Here is a 12,518-nt window from a genome sequence, read left to right as displayed (position 1 = left end):
CTAGCAATCCAGGATAACTGGAACTTGTTCAGTCTTTCACATTCCAATCTCAAATCTGCTATGAGCCCTGCCAATTTTCGCCCAATATCCTTATTAAACTGCGATATAAAATTATATGCCAAACTATTGGCGAATAGATTGAATGAGTGCTTGCCATCCCTAATAGCACTAGAACAAGTAGGGTTTGTCAAGGGCTGTCAAGCCTGCGACGGTACGCGCAGAATGTTAGATCTTATACAGATAGCCGGAGATTCTACAAATGCCTCCCTTTTTATTTCCCTAGATGCCGAAAAAGCGTTTGATAGAGTTAACTGGCAATACCTGGAAGGTACTTTGGATAAATTTGGTTTTCAATCCTTTATAAAATCAGCCATACTTTCTCTATATTCCTCGCCATCGGCTAGGGTTCTGTCTTCAGGTATTCTTTCTAGATCTTTCAACATCACTAATGGGACTAGGTAGGGATGTCCTTTATCCCCATTAATTTTTACCCTGTGTATGGAACCATTTGCGAAAATTATTCGAAATTCCGAGAATATCTCGGGTATACGGGTGGGTGGAAAAGAACACAAAATAGGATTATATGCAGATGATGTTATTGTGACCTGCACTTCTCCCCTCGTATCTTTGGCAGAACTACTCCGCATCATCTCTAAATTTTCGGGGCTTCAGTTTTTTTTCTGTGGGGGGGATTTCTTTGGGGAAATGCTGGCCGGGAATTATCCTGCTGATGGAAGAACCAGATGAACTGCCCTCTCCTACCTGGTCATCAAATATCAGGGACTTGATGACCTTTTCCTGAAACTGCAGGAACGTATCCCCACCGCCGGCATATCTGCAGAGGACAAAGGCGTTGTATGCTGCCATCTGTGTAAGATGGACAGACAGCTTTTTATACCATACCTTGGTCTTGCGCATGGCGCTGTGTGGTTTTATGACCTGGTCAGACAGGTTAACGCCACCCATATATTTGTTGTACTCCTGTACACAATATGGTTTGGGAACTTGCGTGGTGGATCCGTGTACAGGGACAAGGCTGCCTCTGCTGTCGTGAATGCCGGTCAGTATGAGGACGTCCATTTTATCCTTCTACTTCAGGAGGAGCAGATCGTCACTGCAGACAGCTCTGCTCTCTCCTAATTTTAGGATCTGACCCAGTAAAGTTTTGGGGAGGCCCTTCTGATTTTTGCGGATTGTTCCGCACGCCAATGTGGATCTGGATGACGGACACTGTTGTAAGAGTTGTCCAGATAAAGATGATATCCTTTGCCAAGTAAAGGATGGATAAGATCCCATACGATCTTTCCACTAAATCCTAGGAAGGGGGGACATTCTGGGGGATCTATATGGGAGTATTTCCCCTCATAAACCCTAAAAGAGTAGGTGTAACCGGTGGCACTTTCACAGAGTTTGTACAGTTTTATGCCGTACCGGGCTCTTTTATTGGGTAGATACTGCCTGAAGTGCAGTCTGCCCTTGAAGCTCACTAATGATTCATCTACAGAAATATTTTGTTGGGGGGTATAAACTTGGGAAAAACTTTGGGAGTAGTGGGCAATCAATGGTCTTATTTTATACAGCCTATCAAAGTGTGGGTCCTGTGGGGGTGGGCACTGACTTTGATCATTGTAACTCAGGAACTTTACGATGGCTTCGAATCGCATCCTTGTCATAACTGTGTGGTAAAGGGGGGGGGGGGTATTATATAAAATATCAGGGGACCAATAGTCCCTAATACTGGGCTTTATTATGAGACCAAAACTTAAAAATAAGCCACAAAACTTCCGCAATTCCACTGCGTTTTTGGGGGTCCAATTTTGGCCTCTCCCATAAAATGAGTCGGGATTCTGGGCGATAAATTGCTCCGCATAAATGTTGGTCTGCTGGACCATTAAATCTAAAAGGGCGTCTGAAAAAAAACGTAATAATAATCAAAGGGGCTGAAATCCGTATTGCCAATTTGAATGCCGGAGGGGGCTGTAAATTCAGGCACCTGGGGGGTATAATTGTCCGCAGCTTCCCATGTCAGCTCAGGCAGAGCAGGACCTACGGCTCTTCTGCGCCGACGGGGGGGGGGGGGGTGCAGAGTCAGAGTCACTGGATAAAGATGAAGATGAAAGCACGAACTGTCCTTCACCTTCACTTGCGCTGTCCGTATCGGAACACATCATTTGTTTTTTCTTCCTCGGCTGTGAAGACTCATTTGGCCATCATCTTGTTCAGCCACTAACTCTATTTGTAACTCTATTTGTAACTCTATTTGTAACTCTATTTGTAACTCTATTTGTAACTCTTTTTTTGTAACTCTTTTTTGTAAAACTTTTTTTAACAAAAAATAAACAGCGCTGCTCTCAACTGCGGAATGAGAACAGACCAGCAACCCTGCTCTATCCAAAGAGTGAGCGTGCCCTACCTACCAGGGGAAACTAAATGAGACGTGGCATTGCTACCTAACAGGGAACTCGGGCAGTGGGCAATCTATGGACACAGCAGGGTGATGGCGACCAGGTACTGCGACAGGTGATAGCTGGGCACAGATCACACGGCAGAAGGACACTGTGGGTGACTGAAATTATATAATTATATATATTACAACCAGTGGGCCCCAAAGGTGGTGATCCCTGCTCAGTGGGCACAACAGGGGCAGATCGCTGGGTTTTTGGTTGTTTTTTTAACAACTCTCCACTTTCCTCTCACTTTCCTCTCACTTTCCTCTCACTTTCCTGTCACTTTCCTGTCACTTTCCTCTCACTTTCCTCTCACTTTCCTCTCACTGGCTTCCGGCTCTGACAGAAAAGCGGGAAGGGGTTAAGGCAGCAATTTCCAAGCAAATGTCTCACAGATCACACGGCAGAGTATGAATAGTATACGGTTCCATCTTTCACAGTCTTTCCAAAATGGCTGATTAACCTCTAATGTGCTGGAATAAAGCAAAGCATCTTGAAAAATGGCTGATTAACCTCTTATTTGCTGAGCTGAAGTTGGTTTTCGCACCCTTTGGTCACGGTGGCGCACTTTCTCTCTCCCGCTCCTCGGGCCGCAGAACCAGTGAAATAAGTGGTGCTCGTGGGATACACTGTTCTCTGTCCCCTGGGATGTTATGTGGTGTACCCCGAAATAAGGATGTTCCAGGAATCAGGGTTCAATAAACGATCACAGTAGTTGTACTGGGCACAATACGCTCGGTGGTCACTTCTGTTACAGAGGCAATGTCTTTAAGTAGTCATCTGTTTCCCTTGTTAAGAACTCCTTCTCTCCAGACTGTCCTCTTTCTTTCTGCGAGCTTCTCTATGGCCTGATGTTGTAGGCCGCCTGTCTCTGGATCCCGGATGGACGGACCCAGGAGCAACTCCACTTTACTGCTAACTCAACTGGTCACTCCCTCCAACTCCCCTCTCCAACTGCCGCTGGACCCGCCTCTATCTCCTAAGCTCCTCCCACCTTCTGGAAACTTCCCCATAAGACACTCCTGCATAGGCTGTAAAGCAGAGCATTGCAAATTCACATTTACTTTATAAAGTGGCAGTGCCTAATAGTGGAAAAAGGTCATGAAATACAGTTACAACACATTATCTTTCTAGTAATGTTTTGGGGACATCACATGACCGCGCAAAAAATGCTGCAATTTGCGTGCGCAAAAATTCAGTGTGGCATCTGTATATGGTGCGTGGCTGCCTGATTTTCGTGCAGCCGCGATCATTATGACACTCTGTTTTTATGTTACGAAACAGTGAAGAAGGAGGGGCTTTTATGTTTCCCTTCACTTCTTTAACAACTGTAGCGCGAATCACGCGCGTCACCCGGAAGTGCTTCCGTGTGCCGTGCGCGATTTGCACTCACCGATTGACTTCAATGGGTGCGTGCTGCGCGAAACACGGGCAAGTATAGGACATGTCGTGAGTTTTACACAGCGGACACACGCTGCGTGAAAATCACTGACCGTCTGAATGTCCCCATAGCCTAAAATAGGTCCATGCGACGTGCGTGATGTTCACGCGCGTATCATGGACGTGATACACGATCATGTGGATAAGGCCTTATATTGTAATTATGTAGTGAATTTTCAGTGCGCAATCCGCACCAAAAACAGGAGACAAGTAAGTGGCTTATTCAGACGTCCATGTTCGGTCTGTGATATACGGAGCGTGTACCGGCCATATTTCCTGCACCGACCACAGTGCAGGGAGCCGGGTTTCTAGCATCACAGTTATCGATTATCACAGTCCCTCCCCTCCCGTGGGAATATTGTCCCCGGTCCCGTACTGAAAGCATCATTACCGTATGGGACAGTATTCCCGCGGAGAGGCAAGGACTCCCAGCAACACTGATAACTATGATGCTAGGAGTCCGGCTCCATGAATTGTGGTCGGCCTGGGAAATACGGCCGATACACGCTCCGTATGTCACGGACCGAACGCGGCCGTCTGAATAAGGCCTTAGTCTAGTTACACAGTGCGGTCAAATCCCATTTTTTTGCCATAATTTTTTCAAAATCGCGGCAAAAACGTGATTTGACCGCACTGTGAGAATATAGCCTAACAGCACTAACATACATGTTTTGTATCCTTTTTTTATGCAATTTTCGTAATTGCGGCACAAATCACGCGGTCTTGCCGCAATTTTTATATAATCGCGGCAAAACTGCGCCATTTTTCCAGCGATTGCTAAAATCGCGGCAACAAAAACGCTAGGAAAACGAAAAAATACCAATAAAACATTTTAACATACTTTATATATTCTACAAATGGGATCAGGGGGATGGGAAGCAGGATGGATAGGGGAAAACACTCACCAACCTGCAGGTCCGGTCGGCAATGTAGAGGAGCTGGCTGGGGGGCGGGATCTCCACACGGAGCTTCTGCACATGCTGCATCTTCCCCGTCCAGTACGTGAAGCTACAACAGGTATGCAGGGGGTGCCGCGAGCGTTATAGGGGGGTTCCGCGAGCGTTGCTAGAGGCGGGGCGCGAGCGTTGCGAGGGGGGCCGTGAGCGTTGCGAGAGGGGGGCCGTGAGCGTTGCGAGGGGGAGCCCGTGAGCGTTGCAAAGGGGGGGCGACAGTCCGAGTGGGGGGTGATGACAGCCTGGTGGGCCCCTTTTCTTCATCCAAACGGCTGGGCCCCTGACAGGAGTAATAGTAGTACTGCCCTGATGGGGGCCCTGCCTGCGCATATTGCTCGATCTATGCTTTTTCGTGCTAAGTGTAAGGGTGGCTTTGGTCTCCCGGACTTTGTTTCCTACCATCAGGCCTCCCACTTGACACAAATTTTGGACTGGTTTAGGCACACTGAGATTAAAGTGTGGGTGTCTGTCACGAAGCGGGTTAGTGAACCCACTAGGCCGTACCGCCGCAGCGGGGAGGCAGCTGGCCAAACAACAGGACACCCCAGAAATACAATGTCCCGCACAAGGGTACCTGAATAGTCCAGATGGTGGCAGCAGCTCTGGCACAGATGAGATGGGTGCAGCAGATGGTGCCAAACGTGGCGGATGACACAGGAGCCGCAAGTTGCGCCAGACGTGGCGGATTCCTCCGGACGTGGCAGATAACACAGGACGTGGCGGATTCCTCTGGACGTGGCAGATGACACAGGACGTGGCGGATTCCTCCAGATGTGGCAGATGACACAGGACGTGGCGGATTCCTCCAGTCGTGGCAGATGACACAGGACGTGGCGGATTCATCCAGACGTGGCAGATGACACAGGACGTGGCAGATTCCTCTGGACGTGGCAGATGACACAGGACATGGCAGATTCCTCTGGACGTGGCAGATGACACAGGACGTGGCACGACTTGATACTAGGGCAAAGCACAGGAAACAGGAACGGGGAACACTAAGGGACCATTTGCAAACAGACTGGGAAAACTAACAACGCTCAGGCATCGAACTAGGGGGCTGGACCCCTCTTATAGCCCAGGATACTCACGGGTCAAAGGTCGTTCAAGATGTCCGGTGCGCGCACCCTGTGGGCTCCGGCGGAGGTGAGTGGATGCAAGCGCTGGCGTCTCCTGAGGAGGAGGCTGGGGCCAGCGCTTGCCGACTCGTGGCTGCGGCTGTCAGCGGGAGGCTGGAGCTGACAGCCCGCAGCCACGGACATTACAGTGTCCATGGAGCAGGCCTTTCTTGAAGTTCCTTTGCAGGCCTTACCTTGGTTGGGCAACCACGTTCTCCTGTCGGTGCGGACGCACCCGACTATCAGGCCCACCCTGGCGGTTGCGTCCCCGGAAAGAGATTTCTCTGTCTCCCTCTCCCTTGTTTCCTATCTTGGGCAATCCTGCATTCCCACTGGGGAGGGAAGGGGGGCCCTTTCAGCTCTGGTTGAAGGCAGGTAAGGGACGTGCCCGCACACTTTATGCAGGATGAGACGTGGATGACTAGCGCACAGTTGGAATCCTTGTATGATCCTGTCCCATTTACTACATGGCAGGTCACCCAGTTGAGACCCTTCCTCGCGTCCCTAACTAACTCATTGGCATACTCACGAGATAGTTCCCCTTTCGAACTCCTTTGCACGGGCACGGGCACGGTGTGTCACTCGTTGTCCAGACTTTATGCTCTCCTGATCTCTCCATCCAATTTGTCCACTCCTGCCTACTTGTTAAGCTGGGAGAGGGACTTGGGTCTAACATTCACTATGGAGCATAAGGATCGCTTGTTCACTATGACGCATAAATCCTCTATGGCTAGCAGGTTTCAGGAGGCGGGGTTTAAGGTCCTGTCGAGATGGTATAGAGTGCCTTCCAGATTGCATGCGATGATACCTGCGGTCTTGCCGTTGTGTTGGAGATGTGGTGACCATGTGGGTACAATTCTGCACATTTTTTGGGATTGCCCGCTCTTAACTGATTTCTGGTCTGAGGTGTTGCGAATTTCCCCGAAATGCACGGAATTCCTCCTTCCGAGATCTCTGGGCTTTTTCCTGCTCCATTTGTGTGATGTGCCATTATCCACATATCGACGCTCAGTGGTTCGCCACATGGTGAATGCAGCTAGACCGTGCGTCCCCGCGCTGTGGAGACAAACTTGCCCTCCATCGGTGGGCATGTGGTTCAGCAAAATCCTGGGGATTATGAGAATGGAGGGCCTCACGGCATCAATGAGAGGATCCAACGCCAACTTTTTTAAAACATGGCGTGTTTGGATTCGGTTTCAATCTTCTGTGGAGTACAGGACCATCATAGACTCTTGAGCATAATCCCTAGGCCCATTACGTCATGTCAGTTCTCTCTCCTTCCCTTTTCCTTTCTGTCCCCTCTTCTCTTTTGTTTCTCCTTAGTTCTTTCCTGTTCTCTTACGGGTTATTATGCCTGGCTGCGGGTTCAGGGTGCATACAAGAGTTTCTCTATCAATATTGATTACAATTGTACGTTGTTATTCTTTGTGTTCTTTGCACTCCTTGTAATTCCATATGCTGGCCTGTGGGCCGATGTCAGTGCTGTTTATGTCTGCACCATTATATTTGTGTATTGAAAAACGGAAAATAAAAGAATAAAAAAAAAAGAAAAGACGGCTCCATTACGCCTGCAAACATCTGTCTATTGCTTGCAATGGGTTTTACAATGTTCTGATCAGACGAGGTGTAATTTTACGCGTTGCTGTCAAAAGACGGCGCGTAAAAAGACGCCCGCGTCAAAGAAGTGCATGTCACTTCTGGGGCCGTTTTTGGAGCTGTTTTTCATTGACTCCATTGAAAAACAGCTCCAATTACGTCCGTAATTGACGCAGCGAAAAACGCGAGTACTTGCAAAAACGTCTGAAATTTTTTACGGTATTCTGTTGTCACGAGCCTTAATTTTACGCGTTGCTGTCAAAATACAGCGCGTAAAATTACGGCTCGTCAAAAGAAGTGCAGGACACTTCTTGGGACGTTTTTGGAGCAATTTTTCATAGACTCTATTGAAAACAGCTCCAAAAACGTCTGTAAAAAACACCGCGAAAAAACCTGCGAAAAACGCGAGGTGCTCAAAAAACGTCTGAAAATCTGGAGCTGTTTTCCCTAAGGGTATGTTCACACGCAGTGACCAAAAACGTCTGAAAATACGGAGCTGTTTTCAGACGAAAACAGCTCCTGATTTTCAGACGTTTTTGTAGCAACTCACGTTTTTCGCGACAATGTTTACGGCCGTTTTTGGAGCTGTTTTTCAATGGAGTCAATGCAAAACGCCTCCAAAAACGTCCCAAGAAGTGACATGCACTTCTTTTTACGAGCTGTCATTTTACGCGCCTTAGTTTGACAGCGACGCGTAAAATTAAGGCTCATGGGAACAGAACACCGTAAAACCCATTGAAAGCAATGGGCAGATGTTTGTAGGCGTATTAGGGTCGTTACGAACGCGGCGATACCAAATATGTGTACTTTTTTTAACGTGTTCATTTTTTATCTATAATGAAATTCTTATTATAGGAAAAAATGCATTTTTTGTTTACACAATTTATAACTTTTATTTTTACACTTTTTTTAAAACTTTTTTATTACTTTTTTTTACTTTTTTCCCTTGTCCCACTAGGGGACATTTAGACTTGCAGCTTTCATCGCTGCTAAAGTACATTACACTACCTACGTAGTGTAATGTGTTCTAACTGTCATTGTGACGTGACAGTCATACTGACAGGAAGCCTCGGAGGACCGGCCGGAGGTTGCTCCTCCGGGGCTTCCGTACATGGCAACCCAGAGGTCATTGTCTGGCCTCCGATTACCACGACTAGCATCGGCAGCCCCCACAATCAGATCGCAATCGGTCGCCGCATTTATGGGGTTATTTGTCGAAATCTGCGGCGATGGTCCGCTGACCGGCAAGACTGGAATGTCAGCTGTCGGGGACAGCTGACCTCCCGATTCCCAGACACTGTCCGTTAGGACAGTGTGCACTGGGAACCGCTCCCCAACTGTATGTCCTGGTTTGGAAAGCAAGCCTCTGCAGGACGTACAGTTGCGGCGCAGCACGTAAAGAGGTTAAAAAATATAATATTACAGGTTATGAGTCCTAGATTCAGGAGATGGGACGTTGATCCCGGGATTTATTCTGATTGCCATATTTAGAGTCAGGGAGGAATTTTCCCCCAAATGAAGCAATTGGCATCAACCTCATGAGGTTTTTTATCTTCCTCTGGATCATCACGGTAGGATTATAGGTTGGACTTGATGGACCGGTGTCTTTTTTCAATCTTATCAACTATGTATAAAACAAATGCGAAAAATTTGGCGGAATGATGATTTATTAATGAAACTAGATGTAACGTGATGACAGCGGTTCCAGCTGGATAAGGAAACTTCTCCCTAATCTTTCTGAGCGCACAGGACGGAACTTGACTTTTGGTACCAGAAATAATGCAAATGCTGTAAAAGCCTGATAGGCCGGTATCGATGATAATATCTGTTGGAGAAAACGAAAATATAAGTCATTTTGAACAAAACAACGAAAATTGAAGATTTTATGATCATTTGGAAAACTAAAACCTTGATTCTGATTTATGGTGAATAAATAAGTGGCAGAATGTGTAATATAGATCCCTATAGCATGCAGTTACATATATCACCCACTGACCCCCATTGTAGAAATATAATTATTTTTTTAGTATCCCTTTGTATCAAAAAGCATGATCAACTACGTATTTCACCACAGTACAAAAAGGAATGACAACATATACGTAGTCCCCGAATATATGACAAAAGGCATACATTGAACCCGTGATAGGCCATGGACACGTTTGACATATACGTCTGGAGCATTTCCTGGCATATATATCTAAAGCGTAATGTGAATATAGTATAACTATGTATAGTAGAGATAAAGGACATTGAGGTTGAGGTATTTTATCATTTAGAAGGGTTTGTCGATGATGAGCTTATTAGGCTGGGTTCACACAACCTATTTTCAGACGTAAACGAGGCGTATTATGCCTCGTTTTACGTCTGAAAATAGGGCTACAATACGTCGGCAAACATCTGCCCATTCATTTGAATGGGTTTGCCGACGTACTGTGCAGACAACCTGTCATTTACGCGTCGTCGTTTGACAGCTGTCAAACGACGACGCGTAAATTGACTGCCTCGGCAAAGAAGTGCAGGACACTTTTTGCAACGTAATTTAAGCCGTTCTTCATTGAAGTCAATGAAGAGCAGCTCAAGATTTACGAACGTCAAAGACGCCTCACATAATGCGAGGAGGAGCTTTTACGTCTGAAACGACGCAGCTGTTTTCTCCTGAAAACAGTCTGTCTTTTCAGACGTAAAAGCCTCTCATCGTGTGCACATACCCTTACAGAGAGCTCGACTCCTCGAATCCCCAGCAATCAGTCGTGATCTTTAAGGTAACCTGACAGCAGGTGTTTAATCCCCCTGCAGCACCACCACAGGAGAAATAAGGCATTACATAGTGCCCATTGAAATCAATGGTCCGTCCATATAACCCGGCACAAGGACGTCTCCGATCCTCCATAGTGAAAATACTCTATGTAGTTGTTCTCCGCTCTAGCTAAAAAATGAGGATCCAAAATGGGGGATCCCACTCAATGGACCCAGAATTCCAGAACTTGAAAATGAGTTTTCTAAACCAGATAACTTCTTTTAAAAAAGACTTTTTTCAACAGCAATAGAAACAGTCAGGTCATTTATACCCCCTTCCCACTCTGCATTTCAACTTCTAAAAATTATGGATCTCCCTCCTATTTGCTGTGATGATGAAACGTTGACAGCACAAAATGATGAAGACAATCAAAAAATAAACTCCCCTCCCCCACATTGATAAATAACAGAGACCAGGAAATTGTATCTACTAGTAAAATAAAGTCTTCACCTGGGTCCTCTGTGCGCCGCATGTTAATACAAAGATGTTGTAAATCCTTGACACATTGTTGGCAATAGGCAAGAGATGAGCTTTGGGGTGAACTCAACGAGCGAGCTCCTCTGCCGAGATAAGGGTGTGCAAGGAACAGAGGGAGACCTAGTTGTGTCATCATCATGTTTCAGGTGTTATTTTCTCGCCCACTAGCCCATAGTGTTTGGAAATGACAGGCATAGAAGATGACGCCGGGCTGTAAAAAAAACCAAAATTACATGGATATTAGATTTATAAAAAAAATCCCAATATATCAAACTATTCAACAATGTTAGGTTTCCAGGATATAATCCGTTATATTACCGCTGCCTGTTGTCTACTGCGCCATTTTTCCATCATCCACGTGTTTTAAAGTGGATCCGTGATCTGATCTATTCCCTCCATATCAGGGAATTCATCCGCTCCTTGAAACCACTCCATGATGTAACTGAGAGGTTCGATAAGGCTGGCGTCAAGAAGAAAGACAGCCATCCAATATCCAAGGAATAGAAAGAGCTTGGTCCATAAGCCGTCATAGGGAGGCCCAAAATTATAGGACTCCAGATTCTGCAACAAATAAGGAAACGGTTATTAAAGTGTTATTGACCTTATACAAGTGAATGAATCTTATATTTATATTACAAAAAGAAACCAGAAGTATTAAAAACGGTTATAGGAGGAGACTTCAGCCCTTCCCTCTATATTACTGTGTGCTTGATTGACAACAGATTTCCCAGGCAGCAGAGGTGGGGGGAGGGGTGAGTGGGCACATAGGAGATTGTGCCCACTAATAATAATCAGGGGCGGACAGAGACAGCAAGGCAAATTTTATGTAACAGCTAGTTTGTTAAGAGTGAGGTGATGGACATAAAGCCTCTTTCTAGAAAGATCTTCAGGGGCGCAGCTATAGTGGGGTGTGGAGGTAGCAGTGGCACCAAGGACCATGGAACCTGGTTCCCTAAAGGGCTCTCTGGCCCATACATAGACACCAGAATGGCACATGAGAGGGTCAGGGCCCTGATAGAGGTTTTGCTTTACGTACCAGGAGCTTCAAGTTAAGGCTCTGAAGTTCTTGGATGGTGCGCCAATTTATTTTGTGGATTGTAATACAACAATAATTATGAACCATGGAAATCATTATCAATCCTTTATATGCCATAAAGTAGGCAGTGGGAAGCACTGGTCAGGTCCTCTGTTTACTGGTCCATTGTGCAGCTGCCTATATGGTACAGTATCCCATATAGAGCCCCAGTGCAGCTACATATATGTTACAGTATTCCCTATAGAGTCCCAGTGCAGCTACATATATGTTACAGTATGTCCTTTAGAGCTCCTATGCAGCATATATGGTCCCGTATAGTATGGTCCCTACAGAGCTCCTATGGTTCAGTATATTCACTCCTGATAACAATACTATAATAATAATGATACTATAGAGGGTAAAAGTCGCACTCACTTCATGAATCCATATGAGGCTTTTCTGGAGCCAAGACACTTCTTCCTCTACAGGTGGAGCTGGTGTTGGAGTCTCCTGTAGTAATATAGTTATTTTATACATTTCATTATAGTTATTTTATACATTTCATTATAGTTATTTTATACATTTCTTTGTAGTTATTTTATACATTTCTTTGTAGTTATTTTATACATTTCATTATAGTTATTTTATCACTCTCAGTAAGTCAGTAGGAGGATTGAA

The sequence above is a fragment of the Rhinoderma darwinii genome, chromosome 5 (genome assembly GCF_050947455.1).
Source record: "Rhinoderma darwinii isolate aRhiDar2 chromosome 5, aRhiDar2.hap1, whole genome shotgun sequence".
NCBI classification, from domain to species: Eukaryota; Metazoa; Chordata; class Amphibia; order Anura; family Rhinodermatidae; genus Rhinoderma; species Rhinoderma darwinii.
This window is presented reverse-complemented; position numbering follows the sequence as displayed.